The sequence below is a fragment of the Aulonocara sp. 'chitande type north' Nkhata Bay genome, linkage group LG5 (genome assembly GCF_057382095.1).
Source record: "Aulonocara sp. 'chitande type north' Nkhata Bay isolate Kocher_YH1m ecotype deep benthic linkage group LG5, A_spYH_male_GT1.1, whole genome shotgun sequence".
NCBI classification, from domain to species: domain Eukaryota; kingdom Metazoa; phylum Chordata; class Actinopteri; order Cichliformes; family Cichlidae; genus Aulonocara; species Aulonocara sp. 'chitande type north' Nkhata Bay.
This window is the reverse complement of record NC_141348.1, coordinates 44,600,808-44,618,753: the sequence shown is the minus strand read 5'-3', so window position 1 is coordinate 44,618,753 and position 17,946 is coordinate 44,600,808. Positions and strand designations below refer to the sequence as shown.

Below are 17,946 nucleotides of genomic sequence, written 5' to 3'. Positions count from 1 at the left end.
TCCTCTCTTTGCCAACATTGGGTTTCCGGTATGAATCGGGTAGCAACAACCTCCTCAGACGGCTGAGGCCTGGCCTCTCCTCGGCCCTCCCCGCTGACAGAGCATGCTCAGTGCCTCCTCACCTCTGCTGAGTGGTTTTAACCACATGTCACAAAGTAAGTCGCTTTGAGTCACGTTCAGAGGAGACGACAGGAAGTGACACGAGTGAGCTTTAGTTTAGTCCAGGTCTCCCCTCTCAGAAGGATTTAACCATCGTAACGTCCAGTCTGATGGAGACTGAAGCGAGCACAGGGGAGCAGCAGGAAGTCCTCTCAGCTCACGGCATCGCTCTGCTGGAGGCGTCCTCGTTCTCCTTCCTGATAACCTTTATCTGATTCAGACGCTGTCAGATGGAAGCCGTCTGCTCGGTTTAGCAGGAACATCTCCTACAGGTAAATTTAATGCTGGTTATCAACAAACATCTGACAAACATCTGGCCTAGAAATGAGTTTGTGATCCTGTTTAATCAGCTAAAACATGCTGCTGTACCTGCGCTTTTCCTCCAAACTTTGAGGAACTTTTCAGACTCTTCATTTCCACAATCACACCTGTACACGCCCACACAAGCGCTGTGGCGCCGCTGCGTCCCCACGAGGAACATCACGAACATTCATATTTTCCTTCTGTGTCGGCACAAACAACACGTAACTGAAAACGTCCAGATTTACTTACCTGGATGACTGAGCACGCATCAAGACATGGCTTCTACCCACAAGCCATCAGGCTGCACACACTCACTACAGTTACTGGACTCCACCCACTGCCACTTTAAACCATTTTAAATCCTAACTGCACAAGTTTTGCACAACCTGTAAATACCAAAAATAGTTTTAATTCTCTTAATATTTATTACTTTATTATTTTATTATTATTTTCTTTCTTAATATACCTGTACACTTTCTGTATGTTCATGTAAAGCGAGCGATTTCATTCTAGGTGAACGCTGCTACACTGTTTGTCTGTATATGAGAATAAAAGCTGAAGCTTGAACTTGCTGCTGTCCCTGCAGTGTGATGTCAGTTGGCTCCGCCCATCAGGACCTCCCGTATACGTTTACTGAATGGAAAAAAGTCAATGCTCATCCTCCACCTTCACTGCGCTAAAGTCTTTCCATCATGTGTGTCCTAACTGTAGCACATTATTATGGGCATTGTTTAGCTCCACTTCAGTAACCCTGCAAACGTCGCTGCTGGTTTTCATCTGTGCTCACAGTTGGATCAATCCCTCAGTCACATCAGCGTGTATGATCTGCAGATGGAAACTAGCTCAGCTAACTGCTAACCTCTTCTCTGTGCCCAGATGTTTAAGGTTATTGGAACACCTGTGAGAGCAGCCACACTGATCATTTTATTGGATGAGCGAATCTCTCAGTGATGTCAGTGTTTCTTTGAGTTTGGGAACCGAAGACGACGGCTGATGACGTCAGACTTAAGTACAACCTTGGACAGAAATGAGCCCGCAGGCTGTTTGAGGCACACACTGGCAACAGAAAGCATCTCTGACATTAAAACACGACCTTGTGTGTGTGACCGTGGCTCTGCTCTCATTGGCTGTTTACCTGCTTAAACACAGGCCTGAGCAGCCGACAGTTTCTTTGTTTGACAGAAGAAACTACATCGCATGTATTCAAGCACTAAGAGGCATTTCTCAGCTTAGATTTCCCATGAGGCCTTGCTCAAGGCAGATGCATCATATATGACGGGTGGAGGAGGACGGTGCGAGGACTGTGGCTCCCACTGCTGAGGGAGATATTTCAGTCTCTCTGAGCGCGCTCTGCCTCATTAGAGATGATGAATGGGGAGACGGAGCGAGCGGTGGAAGCCACAGAGGCGCAGCTCCTCACGTTTCAGGCCACGTCCGCTTTGACACACGTCACGCGTCAGCGTACGTAAGGCAGACGCTGACGCGTTACTGTCCGAGCGCTTTTCAAAGCAGCGTCCGAGCTGCAGCACGTGCTGAAGCTAACGGCCACGAACGGGCGACTCCACCGAGGTCAAACTCTTCATCTCGTCTCCAAGAGCAAAACTAATCTCCTCCTTTCTCATCTTCATATTTTACAGCCCTTCCTCTCCTTTGTTCTCCCTCCTCCTCCCCCTCCGTTATTACTTCCTCCCGGTGCTTCTGTTGATGAGTGGGGAGAAATAAACAGCTCGGGGGCCGCGAGCGCAGCCAAACAGCCCCTCTGTGGACCCGTCCACCCCGGGGAGCTCATCAATTGACACTGAATTTGCTACAATAACTGCCAGAGAGAAGAACGAGCCCCGCGGCTCGGAAACACAAACACACGCACACATTAACTACATCTGCACACGCACACACACGCACACACACGCTGCATGTGTGCGCGTGCCTGTGTGTGCGTGCGTCTGCTCTTGCTCTTGACGAAGGTGGTCGCACTTTTCTCCTCCTCCTCCTCTCCCTTAGCTTCCCTGCTTAGCCTCTTGTGTCCTTGTCTAGTCTCGTGTTTTTTGTATTACTTTCCCTGGAACACTCTCTCAGTCTGTTCTCTAAAACCTAAAAGAGAAATTATGGATTTGATCAACTGGTCCCTAAATGCAATTGACACCCCTTCTCAACGAGAAGTTTAGGCTCAGGTGAGCCTGAGTGCTGAAGATATCTACCTATGAACCATGGTAACAGGGTTCTGGCTGATCGGAGCTGGCTTGGCCCTGACTTATCGAAGAATTAAGAAAGTGGAACCGGCTGTTCAAACCCCCACAAGGCTGCCCGCTGGGATTGAAATGATGGGACGAGGCGTGAGTTTCTCAAAATGGGCTCATTGAGTCAGCACGGAGAAGATCTTGGAGAACGCACGGCTGCCGTGAACACTCAGAACAAGAGCTCTGAGTGAAAAACTGGATTACATCTGGAGGGGCTCGCTCGAACAACACCTTTGAGCGCAAATTCGATCACATCTTGGGGGAGTGCACTGCGGTCGTGAGTTCTCAGAACCTGCTCTTTGAGCAAAAAGAACGACAACATCACGGAACGTAAGTTTGATAACATCATGGAGAAGCCCGCGGCTCTCCAACGGGAGAGTGAGAGACCAGTGTTGGACTGTAGAACTGCTTTGAAATTCATATGAGCTGTTCGCACTAAAGTAAAAACCATCATCACTTCATGCGGAGACCCCTTTGGCGCCAGCTGCGGTCTCAAGGCTGGAGCTGAACAACAACACCCTGATAATGACTGTGTTTAGACTGCTCCCCCCATCCCATGCAAGGCCACCTGGGTTGGCTGGCAGACTGTTTACTTAGCCTGGCAGGGCGAAGGACACTGTCTCAGCTGAACTCTGGACACACACACACACACATATACACTGATATGCACACACTCATCCCCCCTCCCTTTCCAAACGCCTTCGACGCTTATTCCCTTCCGATGCTGACGGTGGATCAAGGAGACCAGCGCACGCAGGCCCGGATGTGCTGTCTAAATCGGCTGTCTCTCACCTTTACCCCCCCCTGTTGCTTGTCATGTGTTTCTTTGGTGTATTAAGAGTGTTTTCATGTGCAGAGGTGTTTTTTCTGTTCTCAAACTGATCTCCCTGTTGGAGCTCAGTCTGGGGGGAGTTATTTTTTTCTCCTTATCTTTCCTCATGTGGTGCATTTTCCATTGTTATACCTCTGACCTGTCTTCCCCATGTGATGGTTGTGTAATGTATGTCTGGTCAGAAGGGTAAGTCGGCGCCGGCAAAGGTCGGCAGCCCTAACCTAATTTCCTTCGGGGTCAACCTTCAGGATCAATAAAGTTTTATTGAATTGAATTGAATGTGTGTGATGCATGTGTGACACGTCACCTGACAGGACCTCATGTTTCCCTTACTTGGATGAAACAAAAGTCCAGAAGCTTCTTTGGCCTCGTCTTTAATCAGAACTTTGCAAATCTGCACAAGCCTGCATCACCTTGGCGACCACACCTGTCGCCGTGGTTTCTCCTCACATCACAGATACAAGCGGCCTTTGTTTTTTGCCTCTGTGCTGGTGGCTCTGCTGATAACCTCTGGGAGCGCCTGCTGTACGACACGTGAGCAGAAAGCAGAACGCTTTCACGCTGCGATCAGTGGAGCTTAAAAACCGCGTTTACAACACGGAGTGTTTTCAGGAACATGTTCGCTTCAAACACGAGGCTCTAACAGGGATCTAACATCAGCCGCTGGGGTACTCCAGAGCCTCATGTACTGATACGTGTGGGAACGTTCTTACAAACGTGTGTTACTAAACCAGACTCACTCTAAGCCAATGGGACGGCTGTTTACAGGAACAGGCTCGGGCTGAATATCGTTTCCATGGAGACACTTCTTTACATGCAGCTATATATTTTTACATTTAATTGAAATTCAGAGTATTTTCTGACCCATTTTTAAAAAACCTGTATGACTATAACAATAACAATAATGATAAGTATAATAACAATAATAATAATAGTGGTGGTCTTCAATTTAAAGCCAGGCCTCGCTGCGTCCGTGGTCAGAGGCTGACTGCGTGAGACGCTCGCACACATGTGATCAGTGCAGGGAGAGGCGTCACAGTTAACGTTTGAATATACTTTGTGTAATAACAGCATTTGTAGATGACTTTACAGGCAGTGTGTGTGTGTTTGATGAGATACTATAAAATCCTGCAAACAGCCTGCAAACGACCCATAATGCAACACTGAGGAAGGCGAGCGTTACACTGGCGTTCACACCGTCATGTGACATGAAATTGAGACCTGATTTTTCAGACCTGATTTCCATAAATACCGTGGCTGCGTGTGAGACGACTGATGTCTGTAAAACAGAGCAGCCCGTTGTCCCGCCTCTCCCTGTGATCGGCTTATTTCAGTGGCTCCGGGGAAAGAGCCGAGGCCTTCTCCTTCCTCTCGAGGCCTCATCCCTTCAAAGTGTGTCGGAGCGGCGTCGGCTCCGTGGAGTATCCCTCCGCTCGCAGCCTCCTCCCTCCCCTCTTCCTCGTCTCGTGGGAACGCGCCGGGGTGCCAAAAAGAGAAAATGGGTCGATGGTAAAGCTGTTGTTTACATGAGAGGAACATCTGGAGCTCTCTGCGGGCGTCCGGGTTGTCTCTATCTGATTGTGTTGCTCTCTCACAGATGGGATTTGGTTTCCCCTTTTAAATTTTGTGACAAACAGGGAGGAAAAACTGTTTTACTAAACTCAGTGAACCAACAGGAACAAAAACACAGACCACAGACTGCTCTCACCTCCAGGTTTTTACAGAAACGCAGCGAACTTCCGACCGAGTATTCTCACACCGACTCAGAGTACAGCAGGGCTCGCAAAATCGCTAGCCCGGCGTCCTGGAGCTAGCGATCTTTCCAGTCGGGCTACCAAAATCTATCTCTTCCCTGCCCGTCGGGCTATTGCAGGAAGGAAAAATTTATGTCAATGCTTTTGCATTCTTTCAGAAATGTAGCTGGGTAATTATGTCATTGGCATCGGTGAGCCACTGTCAATATGTGACATATTGAAATCGTGTTTGAATTTGCGCTTGTTTTTTTGCTTTCACTTTGCAATCGTGCGAACTGTGTATAGAGAGCGACAGCACTGATCTGTGAGTGATGATAATTTGCGCACCAATTCCTCTGACATCGTCTTATTAATCGTTAGCTTACTATGCAAACATGACAAGTGAAATCTCCCGCAGCTTAAACATGTGAGAGGTTGATCGCGCAGAGAATCGCTGAGCTTATGTGAGTGAGTGTGTAAAAGCATTTCAGTTCTGCTGAGCCAAACAAGACAGGTCAGGGTGAAGAAGTGACAGCCAAAGAAAAGCTTACCACAAAACGGAGAAGTTATGACAAATCAGACTATAAGGCAAAAAGAAAGTGCAGCTTTATGGTTTCATGGACAAAAGAATTTCTGTGGCTGCGATATGACGAGCTAAATAACCAGGGCTGCACATAAGTGGTCCGCAGGTGCGCATTCGCTGTCAAAAAAAAAAAAACGCGCACAAGATAAGAAGTTGCAACGCGTGTTTGCATAAATAAGATTTTCTGGAGGAGGACAGACATTTGTTTAGAACTCTTAAAGATGTCGAAGAAGCTCCTTTAAGCAATTACTTTGGTGTTCCTCCACCTCCAAAGAAATGTCAGAAGGAGTCCGAACCACAAAAGAAGCGAATATTCTCGGAAAAGTGGTTGCAGGAGGTGAGCTGGCTTCAAACAAATGATGAACGCACAGATGTGGTGCAGAATGTGCCCTGAAAATCCCACTCTGGTCAGCACACACTGGTCAGCTGGTCAGGTTCAGTGTTTAGTGTCTGAGAGTGACAGCGCTGATCCCCTCAGCGCGCGCAGCAGCCTGGCCCTCACTGAGCATGCTCAGACGGTCCAGGTGATGGCAGGCACTGAGCTGTGTGGAGCGCTGGAACCTTTGGCCTTCAGGCAGTTTCACCTCCAGCTGTTCTTCTTTTAGTCGAGTCGTTTGACTGTAATTGCTTTAATTATTCCTCAGGTTTTACTACGGAGCTAATTTCTTATTTTACAGCCTTTTTTTTACCCTGGTTTCTTCTCGGCGTGCTGCTCCACCTCAGAGGCGACTGGATACGTGACTCACGCTCAGGCCTTTGCTCCACGTGCTCTCTCTTTGTGGCACAGTGACAGATGGCCCACAGCTCGGCTGATATAAAATAAATAAAATTATTAAATATTGTAGTTGGAGCTGCGGCTCCTCGCTGACATTTACTGCTGTTTGAGCGAAGGGATCAATTCGGGACGGCGTGCTCACACTGAAAATCCCATCCTCTTTTCATTCCTGCTAAAATTGGCTTCATATTGTGCAGACGGGATGTTGCCCGTGGCAGACGGCGCTCGGGGAAATTATGAGTGAGTGTCATACATCAGACTGGACGGAGGCTTCACGGTAACACGCTTCAGACTGCCGCGTGTACACAGTAACGATGAGGACGCTGCTGAGGTCACTGCAGCTTTATCACAGCTCTCTGGGCTCCTGCTATGAAGGGGAGCTGATCCACGGAGACCAAAACAGGCTGACTTTAACACAGGAGTCTATGGGCACTCACACACTGCTGGAGCCTCTGCTGGACGCTACAGGAACTGCAGCTTCAGCTCTGCAGGTAAAACATCACAGATAAAACACAACGTCTACACAACACTATCTGTGTGTGTGTGTCTGTGTGTGCACGATTACTGGACAGTGTGTGTGTGTGTGTGTGTGTGTGTGTGTGTGTGCACGATTACTGGACAGTGTGTGTGTGTGTGTGTGTGTGTCTGTGTGTGTGTGTGTGCACGATTACTGGACAGTGTGTGTGTGTGTGTGTGTGTGTCTGTGTGTGTCTGTGTGTGTGTGTGTGTGTGTCTGTGTGTGTGTGTGTGTGTGCACGATTACTGGACAATGTGTGTGTGTGTGTGTCTGTGTCTGTGTGTGTGTGTGCACGATTACTGGACAGTGTGTGTGTGTGTGTGTGTGTGTGTGTGTGTGCACGATTACTGGACAGTGTGTGTGTGTGTGTGTGTGTGTCTGTGTGTGTCTGTGTGTGTGTGTGTGTGTGTCTGTGTGTGTGTGTGTGTGTGTGCACGATTACTGGACAGTGTGTGTGTGTGTGTGTGTGTGTCTGTGTGTGTCTGTGTGTGTGTGTGCACGATTACTGGACAGTGTGTGTGTGTGTGTCTGTGTGTCTGTGTGTGTGTGTCTGTGTGTGTGTGTGTGTGTGTCTGTGTCTGTGTCTGTGTGTGTGTGTGTGTGTGTCTGTGTGTGTGTGTGTGTGTGCACGATTACTGGACAATGTGTGTGTCTGTGTGTCTGTGTCTGTGTGTGTGTGTGCACGATTACTGGACAGTGTGTGTGTCTGTGTGTGTGTGTGTGTGTGCACAATTACTGGACAGTGTGTGTGTGTGTGTGCACGATTACTGGACAGTGTGTGTGTCTGTGTGTCTGTGTGTGTGTGTGTGTGTGTGTCTGTGTGTCTGTGTGTGTGTGTGTGTGTGCACGATTACTGGACAGTGTGTGTGTCTGTGTCTGTGTGTGTGTGTGTGTGCACGATTACTGGACAGTGTGTGTGTGTGTGTGTGTCTGTGTGTGTGTGTGCACGATTACTGGAAAATGTGTGTGTCTGTGTGTGTGTGTGCACGATTACTGGACAGTGTGTGTGTGTGTGTGTGTCTGTGTGTGTGTGTGCACGATTACTGGACAGTGTGTGTGTGTCTGTGTGTGTGTGTGCACGATTACTGGACAGTGTGTGTGTGTGTGTGTGTGTGTGTGTGTGTGTGTGTGCACGATTACTGGACAGTGTGTGTGTGTGTGTGTGTGTGTGTGTGTACATTTCTTTGCTCGTAACAACAAACGTCGAGGAGTCCAAACGGTTCATTGACGTGAGTCTGTGAGTTGACCCTGAGAGGAGCTGACGGCGGTCTGAACACTTGCTTTGGCTGCTCTGTGTGAACTGTGGATTTTTCCTGTGAGGTTTGTCAGTGTTCGTGTTTCTGTGACTCCGACTTCTTTCTTTGTGAGCGCAGGTTTCCGGGCTCACGTGGAGACTCCGTCTTTAAGTGATTTCTGCTGTTTCATTAATGCTGGAGCTCCACTGAGGCAGCTGCTCCACTCCAGTAGCTGCAGGTTTATCCTGCTTTAATTGGATCTACATAATTTGCTAGAATTATTCCTAATCTAATTATTCCTTATCTAATTATTTCTAATCTATTTGTTGGAAATTTGTGCCACTGCAGGAGGGCAGAGAGTCGGCAGCGCTCAGAAACCCTCAAACCTGGATGGTGTTTTTCTTCCACGGGACGCCCTGATAACCAGGATCGATCCGTGTTTCTGTGATCCACAAACATGTCTGAGCACATCAGAAAGCAAAACTGTGCTGGGCCTCGGGACGGCGTCTGTCAGCATCTCATGTTCACGTCATCTTCATCAGTGTTTTAATGAACTTTATTCAGACGTTCCTGTTTTATTTTACTTTGTTTTTTTTGTTTTATAATATTCAGTTTATATTTAATTAATTATTGAATATTTAACATTTTGATGTAATTAGCTGATATTTTATTTTACTTAGATTTTTAGTTCTGTGGTTTGGCTTCATTTTTCCCTTTCAGCTCCTTTTATTTGACCTCATTTATTAGTTTAGTCAGATTTATCACAGCTATTCACTTTATTTAAGGTCTATTCCAAAATTAAAGGGCGTCTCTCAGAGCTGTAGCTGTGGATAAAAGTGTTATTATACATTAACAAAATAATATTTAACTAACTAGTATTTCTAGTGCCGATGGGCTCAGCAGCAGCGGGTCAGCGGCGACTGGCCCCGGCTGTTAGGCGTCAGCAGGACGCTTCACCTGCTGCTACGCTTCAGTCAGGACGGTTTGTGTCAGAGCTTCGCTGATTACAGCGCCCAGAAACATTCATGTGTTACTGGGAAATGAGTCTGACTCAGACTGGAAACGCGAGTGTAGGCAGGTGGATGAGCGCCGGTCACGGCGAACAAAGACAGTGAAGCGCTCTATGGCGATATCAGAGCTTCTTTAAATGTCACTGCGCTGCGAGGTGGAGCCGGGGCATTCACAGGGTCAGAGGGGTCGATGACAGAATAAAGCGAACCTTTATCCCACAGCTCTGCTGACATCACACCGGCCCCGCCCTGCGCTCAGCACCGTCTCTCTGGACGAGCAGGCGTTGTCAGCGGCGTGATGAGCTCACCGACACGCCTCTGCCTCCTTCTCGTGGTTTATTACACAACAATTCCTCGACGGACATAAATTTCAATCATTTATTGATTATATTGATTCATTTCCTTCTTTGAGCTCTGAATCTGTTGCTTGAGATTAACGGCACGAGGCGCTGAATCACAGGTCAGGATAGTTTAACGCGTGTCCAAACAGGAAGTGCTCCTGCCCTGAGACGCTCCGGATCACTTCATCCCAGTTCCACTCCTTTGACTCCCATTTTAAGCCTCTTAGCTTATCAGAGGCGTGAGCGGGCTGATTGTACAGGGTCTGCTCTATCTCTGCTCTTTGGCCTGGAGACGCAGCAGATGCAGAGAGATAGTGGAAGAGCTTCAGTGAGGAATCCACGAGTGAGGTACGTAAGCAGCGGCCGAGTCATCGGATTCATCGTTCATCGAGTCATCGTTTTAATCTGTGAGATTTATTTTACTTTAATGAAGCACCGACGTTACAGCTCCGCAGCGCTCGAGAACAAACCACGACCTCATTATTCCACCGGGAGAGCCGGTGCTGTGGTGGCTCCGGGACCGTCCTGACAAATCCTGCAGCCGGCTCGTGCTCTGTGTGGATGTTCTCCCCCCGTGAGCGAGGGTCCTCTCCCACAGTCCAAAGAAGAGCATGCTGGGTGCTGGGTGATGGTAAATTGGTTGTAAGTCAGAGCGTGAACAGCCAAATGGAAAATGAATGGATGGTTTATTATCTCACCAACATGTCTCACACCTGACATAATCAAATCATTTAAATCCTTAAATTCAATCATGTTATGAGGTATGAAAAGGATGTTTTAAACAAGTGAATAATTCTATTTTTATATGGATGTCTAACACTTTATGCTTTTTGTCTTACATGAAATCGATCCGGTGTGCACCAAAACCAAAGCGCAGCGTCTTCAGGCGTTACCGACTGCAGCTCACCTGAACACTCCAGCTTCAGATGTTCATGCTGACTTTCTTAAAAATGCTCGGCATCAAATCTGGAACTAATTGAGGAGAGAAGTGTGGAGAGCAGCTCCGTCAGTGTCGGTGCGATGGGGAAACATAAGAGGAAGGATGGATGGGCCTCGACAGAGTGGAATATTTAGCAGCGAGCAGAGGTTTGGTGATGAATGGCTGTCTGATCGGCTGAGAAAACATTATTCCGGCCCGTGAAGCACGCTGCTCAACGTCTGACAGATCTCTCCCTGAATAACTTCAGACGTGCCATCGTTCCCCGGGCAACACGATGTGCCGTGATGAAGTAAAACCCGCCTCTCTTTTCATTTCTATCCTTTAAGTCGTCACCGTGGCGATGAGTGCAGCGGTAGCGCTGCTCATAGCCTGCGGCGGAAGATGAAGCTCATAACCGGCTGATGGATGCCTTCCGGGATTCCCAGGTAATCAAACAGGCAGATCGGATGCTGCATTAACTGCTTAGCTGCAGCTCGTATCTCTGCAGACTAATGAACGCTCAGACCAGCAGAGAGGAGTGGGTGGAGGAGAGCAGCTGCATCAGACTGCTGCGGGGGGGTCTCTGTTACTCTGTCAGGTTGTTACAGCTCAGTCGGCCACGGAGCCTCTGATGGAGGTGCAGAAACACCTGTATGCAGATGACACGACTGTTTCCACTGCAGCACTTTGAACTGTTTCTATGAAATCAAAGGATTCGTGGATTCACTCAGTCACATGATAGCAAATCATTATCATTAAAGAACAAAACACAGCTTATAGTTCAGCCCAGTCCCACACATTTCACCCTCGTCATCACCCACCATCTACCCACCCACCATCTATCCACCCATCCATCCATCCATCCACCCACCCATCCACGCATACATCCACCCACCCACCCACCCGTCTACCCACCCACCATCTATCCACCCATCCATCCATCCATCCATCCACCCACCCATCCACGCATACATCCACCCACCCACCCACCCGTCTACCCACCCATCCATCCATACACCCATCCATCCATACACCCATCCACCCACCCATCCATCCACCCATCCATCCACCCATCCATTCACGCATCCATCCATCCATCCATCCATCCATGCATCCATCCACCACCCACCCACCCATCCATCCATCCATCCATCCATCCATCCATCCATCCATCCATCCACCCATCCATCCATCCATCCACCCACCCATCCACGCATACATCCACCCACCCACCCACCCGTCTACCCACCCATCCATCCATCCATCCATCCATCCATCCACCCATCCATCCACCCACCCACCCGTCTACCCACCCACCCATCCATCTACCCACCCATCCATCCATCCATCCATCCACCCACCCATCCACGCATACATCCACCCACCCACTCATCCATCCACCCATTCACGCATCCATCCATCCATCCATCCATCCATCCATCCATCCATCCATCCATCCACACATCCATCCATCCATGCATCCATCCACCCATCTAGCCACCCATCCATCCACGCATCCATCCACCCATCCACCCACCCATCCGTCTTCCCACCCATCCATCTATCCATCCATCCACGCATCCATCCATACACCCATCCATCCACCCATCCATCCACCCATCCATTCACGCATCCATCCATCCATCCATCCATCCATCCATCCATGCACCCACCCACCCACCCATGCATCCATCCATCCATCCATCCATCCATCCATCCATCCACCCACGCATCCATCCATCCATCCACTCACCCGTCTAGCCACCCATCCATCCACGCATCCATCCACCCGTCTACCCACCCATCCATCCACGCATCCATCCACCCATCCACCCATCCACCCACCCATCTACCCACCCACCCGTCTACCCAACCATCCATCTATCCATCCATCCACGCATCCATCCATACACCCATCCACCCACCTATCCATCCACCCACCCATCCATCCATCCTCTTCCACTTGTGACTCAGGGTCACAAAAAGCAGGGTACACTTGCACATGGCTAACACAGAGACACACACATCCATTCACACTCAGGACCCACTCGGGGAGAACAACGATCAGAATCTAAAATAATCAGATCCACATTTTCACCCTGCAAACATTGTGGAGTTCACAGAAGAAAACCCAGAGAAATGAGACGGACATCACGAGGTGCAGGGATACCCTCAGAAAACAAGCAAAGCCTCCATTTACATGTTTGTTATCCAAACATCTCTGAGCTCACGTCTCTGATACAAGAAACACAAGGCTGACAAAAACGGGGGGAAGAAACTGAGAGCAGACAGCCGGAGAGGCTGATGGACTCGGCAGGATTATTGTTTTGGACCATGGAGCTGTCAATCATTCTTCGCTTAATCTGCATTCCCACAGTTTCAGCTCTCAGCTCAGTGCTGACACAGTCTGCTTCTTCTCCAGCATCACATCCACACACACGAGTGCATGTGAAAGCCATAAGTACAAAACAGCGGGCAGTACCAAATGTAACCTCCACACTGCGCCAGCCTGGAGACAAGCAACATTTAAAATCCATCCCATTCATAAACTACACACACCAAGAACAACAATTACGACTGTATAAATGAGATAAACACATGAACAGGTAAAGTCATTAAGCTTTAAAGGCAGATATCAACAGTTTATTTGAGGGGAACTTCAGGCTGAGCAGAAACGTTTGTGCTGTTCATCAAAATTGATCTATTTACACCATTTTTATGGAGGTTCAGCAACATGTGCACGCAGACAGCACAACTCATTATTCAGCAAACTCCAGTAGCAGACATTTATTTAAGGTAAGCTTGTAATAAACTGATTTCTGCTCTGCATCCATTCACTGTCTGTGGAACCCGGTCATAGATTACATATTGTAATAATTATACAAAATGTGTTCTTTATACCTGACTGTTAGGACCTTCAAGCCTGTAGTTACAGTCATTGTCAGTTAGAGCCCCTCATTCTTCTTCTTTGGTGCAATCCTATAAATACGGGGTACCCCTTTGGCCTCTCCCCTTTTCTACAGTTCCCCTGTGGGAGAGGTTGGTGTCATTTCTTTCCAGACCCTGTACAACACACATATAATTCATATTTAGCCACCCTGATGTTTCTGATTGCGATTTCAGTTCAATTATTGTCATCATTGTTCCGTGTTTTTCGTTAGATGCTATAAATGTGTAGTATGTGTGTGTGCTGGTGTAGTTCTTCTTCCCACCAGCAAGAGTCGCTACAGTTCTTTCATGCCAAGATTTGTTTGTTATTAGCTGTAGAGTTAGTAATGCAGCACACTTTGAGAAAAGACTGACTCAGCATGTTGTTCAGATAAACATCTGCATCCATCCTCTTCGTTGTTTTACAGAAAGCATCGCTTGTGAGTATTTAAGTTGAACAAGAGTTAATGCAACTATATTTGCTATTATTTATGCACTTTTATGGTTAAAGGTGTACTGTATTCAGATTTACTTTCTTTCCAATGTTAGCTAGTTTAGCCAACTGATTTGCATTATCGTGTGAATATATAGACTGAATATTGCTTATTCCTTCTGTTTGTAGTTTCACTCCGTTGATAATTGAAGGCAGCGTCAATAAAAGGGACGATACACCTGTCAGTTGTCGAGGAGTTTATCTATCTGCATAACTGTATCCAGTGTATCAGTGAGGGCAGAATAGTGTGTGCCACAAATGTGTTTTAGGTGCCATTAGTGCTAGCATGAATATATTATTCTGGCTAGCTTGGGAGTTGTGGTGGGTTGCGCTAACCCTCTTCCCCACTGTTTGTATTTGGTCACAGGAGCTGGAGTGAGCGAGTTATTTACTTGGAGGTCTTTCTTTCTTTTACCTTTCACAACGCAGAAACAAGCCTGTTACATCTGCACTCTTTCTTTTATCCTGACATGACTGGTTTTAGATGAAAACGTGGACAAATATCAAAACTGTTATTGAATTTGATTGTCTCAGTACTTAAACGGTGAACCACAAATCGTGAAGGTTACCTGTTCAACAAACCTTAAACAAGGACATTTTCACTTTACCGTGTTTTTCAGACTATAAGGCGCATTAAGCAAAACAAAACAGTCAGATAAGTCAAACTTCACTCAACTCATTCTTCTTTCTTCCTCCACTTCTGTACCATTGATTCATTAATGTTGAATTCTCTAGCAGCTGCTCTGTTCCCATGTTGTTGCAGTATATTAATGACTAACCTGGTATTGTGGATGGATTATCTCAGTTGTCCTCCTGACTGAAGTTTGGTCCGTTTACAGCATCCTGCCATGTGATTGCATTTGTCTCTAACCATCAGGAACCCTCATGTTAACTTTTATCGAGTGGAAAAAAGTTAGCGTTCATCCTCCAGCTTCACTGTGCTAATGTTATGCTAACATAGCTGTGTCGCTAGCCACACGTAGCACATCATTATATAGCAGCTAGCCCAACTTCAGTAACCCTACAAACGTCACTGCTGTTTAGTTTTCTGTCTTCATTTATGTTGGAAGTGATAGCAGAGCTGTACGTTTGAATCTTTTCAGAAATCTCTCAGTCAGAACATGCTATATCATGTTTAGGTGGAAGCTAGCGAGCTAACTTCCTGCTAACTTCCTGCTAACTTCTACCTTCGTTAAATGTAATAAATTCTGTTTTCATGGATGCCTGGATGTTAAACTTAATTGTTACACCTGGTAAAGCAGCAACACTGATCATTTTAGTAAAGATCATCTCAGTGATGCTGTAGTGTTCGTTTGACTTTGGGACCTGAAACGGATGGAGTTTAGGACCCAGATTCCTCTGCGAGGCTCCTGACTACAGTAGCCGTAATGCTCCAACAATCCATCAAGTGGTGCGGCTTTGTAGCTTAGCAAAGTCGCATTAAAACAGTTTTGACAGATGTTTGAGCGCCGTGTAGCACATAAAATCGGTTCGAGGTCAGTAAACACAACCAGAATTCATACATAAGGCACACTGACGATTTTTGAGGAAATTAAATGATTTATGCCTTATAGAGAGGAAAATGTCAGTGTCATGGAAACGTATGCACAATTTGAAAAACACTGATAACAAAGATAATGTTAAATCAGACGAATGCAAAGTCTACCATCACAGTTATTGCTACATAAAGTGAATGAACGTTTTTGCACGGTGTCAGCACACATCAGACGTTTGGAGTTCATTTCATTGCTTTTCATGTTTATTTCATTTCTTCCAGAAACTTTCTTCTGGTTTCTGCACAAACACCAGTTCTCTGCTGCTCCCCTAGTTTGCTCAGAACACATCCACTTACAGTCGCTCCTGAAGGTTTGGAAACATCTAAATGCAGATGACACAGTTAGTTATTTTCCAAGAAAATGCAAAGCTTACGTAGAATTAAAAAAATGATATTTAGGAATATTTAATGTATTTAATTAACTCATTGGAACAACAATGAAATAACTGCACACACCATCTTTTTTGAAGATGAACTTCTAACTTGTTTTTTATATTGTAGATGCTGTTTTCAGTCACATGTCCAACACTCCTGTTATTATCCAAATCATTTCTTGTGGAGCTTTCAGGACAATTATTGTCAGACCAGAATCATCCGGATGTTTTTCAGGCTCCCTGCTTCACTGCATCCGTTATAAATAAAGAAATGAACACTACATTGAAGAGCCACACCTGAGCAGTAATTTGAAGACGAGTGTGGGAGAAACAGTCCTTTTAACACCGACTGCTCAAACTGTAAGGGCAGCAAAAAAATAATTGGACGGATACAAACAGGAAGCAGATGAACCGTCAACAGGAAAAAAATCATCAGGCAGCAGAGACGACAATGATTGCTGGAAGGAGACAGAACATTAGACGCATGAAGGAGGCTTTCAGAAAGCACGGCAGGAAACAAAGACACGTCTTCATTCAGACAATCTCCCCGTGAGCGCTGCTCTGGGTTTCGGTCTGAATGATGGAAATAAAAACATTGAGTCTGTCCGCTGATCTCTGAAGGACACACGGACATAAATCACTGAATAGAAAAACTTCTACGACCATTAAAACCACGGAGGAGACGAGTGGAGCCTCGAAACACCAGGAACGAGCTCCTGAGGAAGAATCCAACTCATCGAGCTTCCTGCATATGAAGCTGTTGTTACTGTTGTTACATGGAGCTACAGCAGTGCGCCTGCCACCTGCCCACAGACAGCTGCAGGCTGTTATCAGCCTGTGATGGACCTGCTGTCCAAACCTTTGACCACAGCTTATATCATATACATCAGCCAGGTTTATACACAGAACAGATTACAGGTTTTACACTTTATTAAGCGCGGTGATTACAAAGTGTCACCGACCACACAAGAAGACAAACGTCAAAATTCAAGGAGGACAAGAGGCGGGAATGTGCGAGGTATTGGCTGACAGTTACAGAGCAAAAACACAAGGGGGCGCTCTGCAGTGCAACGGCAAGGAGTCTCCCCCTGCTGGTTCTTACCAAGACTTCGCTTTTCAGTACTTGACATTTTTTTAAAGATATGATGATCGTGATTTTTCCCCAGGATGTCGTGACAGCGGTCTGTCTCGAATAAATGACAATGAAAGTGTTTAAGGCTGCGTCTACACTAATCCGGATAAATTTGAAAACGGTGTTTTCGTCTAAGAACGCTCCACGTCCACACTATCGTTTTCAATCCTTTTCATCCACACTGGAAATCTTCCTGTGTACACGTGAAACGTAGGACGATTCGACCTTTTCTTTCCTGCTCTTTGAAAAGTTGCGATGAAATGTCGAGGAAAAGCATCGACTGTTATCTGTAGCTATCTGGAGCACTTACAAACTGATATTAATCTTTATTAGGGCCGTCACAATTGAGAGCAAACGAAACTGCTGCTGTACAGTACGTCTGCCGTCTTAGTTGAATTGGTCACATGACTGCATCACATGGCTAAAATGCGTCATCGTTTCCGAAAGGCTCCGTTCTTGCCGTCCACACTGCGACGCCAAAACAGCGTTTTCAAATGCATCCGCTTTGGAGAGCGTTTTCAAAACGCCGTCTGAGTGTGGATGGAAAGCCAAAACGGAGAGAAAAAGATGTTTTCAAACGAAAACGTATTAGTGTGGAAATCACAGCTGACTGTGTGAATGCAAATGAAGGTGCGACACAGCTGACTGTGAATCACAAAAGCAATCGCAGATCTGCTCCTGAGCCGCTGCACGTTTATCAAATCTGCAGATCTGCGAGGTCAGATGGATTTTACACAGACTGAGACCCGGAGATGAAATTTAAAGTGAAACAAACAGCAGCTGCAGGGGAGAAATTTCCCCAAGAGCTCCCGGAGGCAGA

General features: G+C 46.8%; 1 protein-coding gene and 1 pseudogene across 2 annotated transcripts in view; one reads left to right on the top strand and one right to left on the bottom strand.

Annotated features, from left to right (window-relative positions):
- grm7 (glutamate metabotropic receptor 7) overlaps positions 1–17,946 on the bottom strand; it is a 156,261-nt gene that overhangs the window by 71,570 nt on the left and 66,745 nt on the right. The gene's annotated exons all lie outside the window — the stretch shown is intronic.
- On the top strand, positions 6,937–12,613 carry LOC147331447 (uncharacterized; annotated as a pseudogene).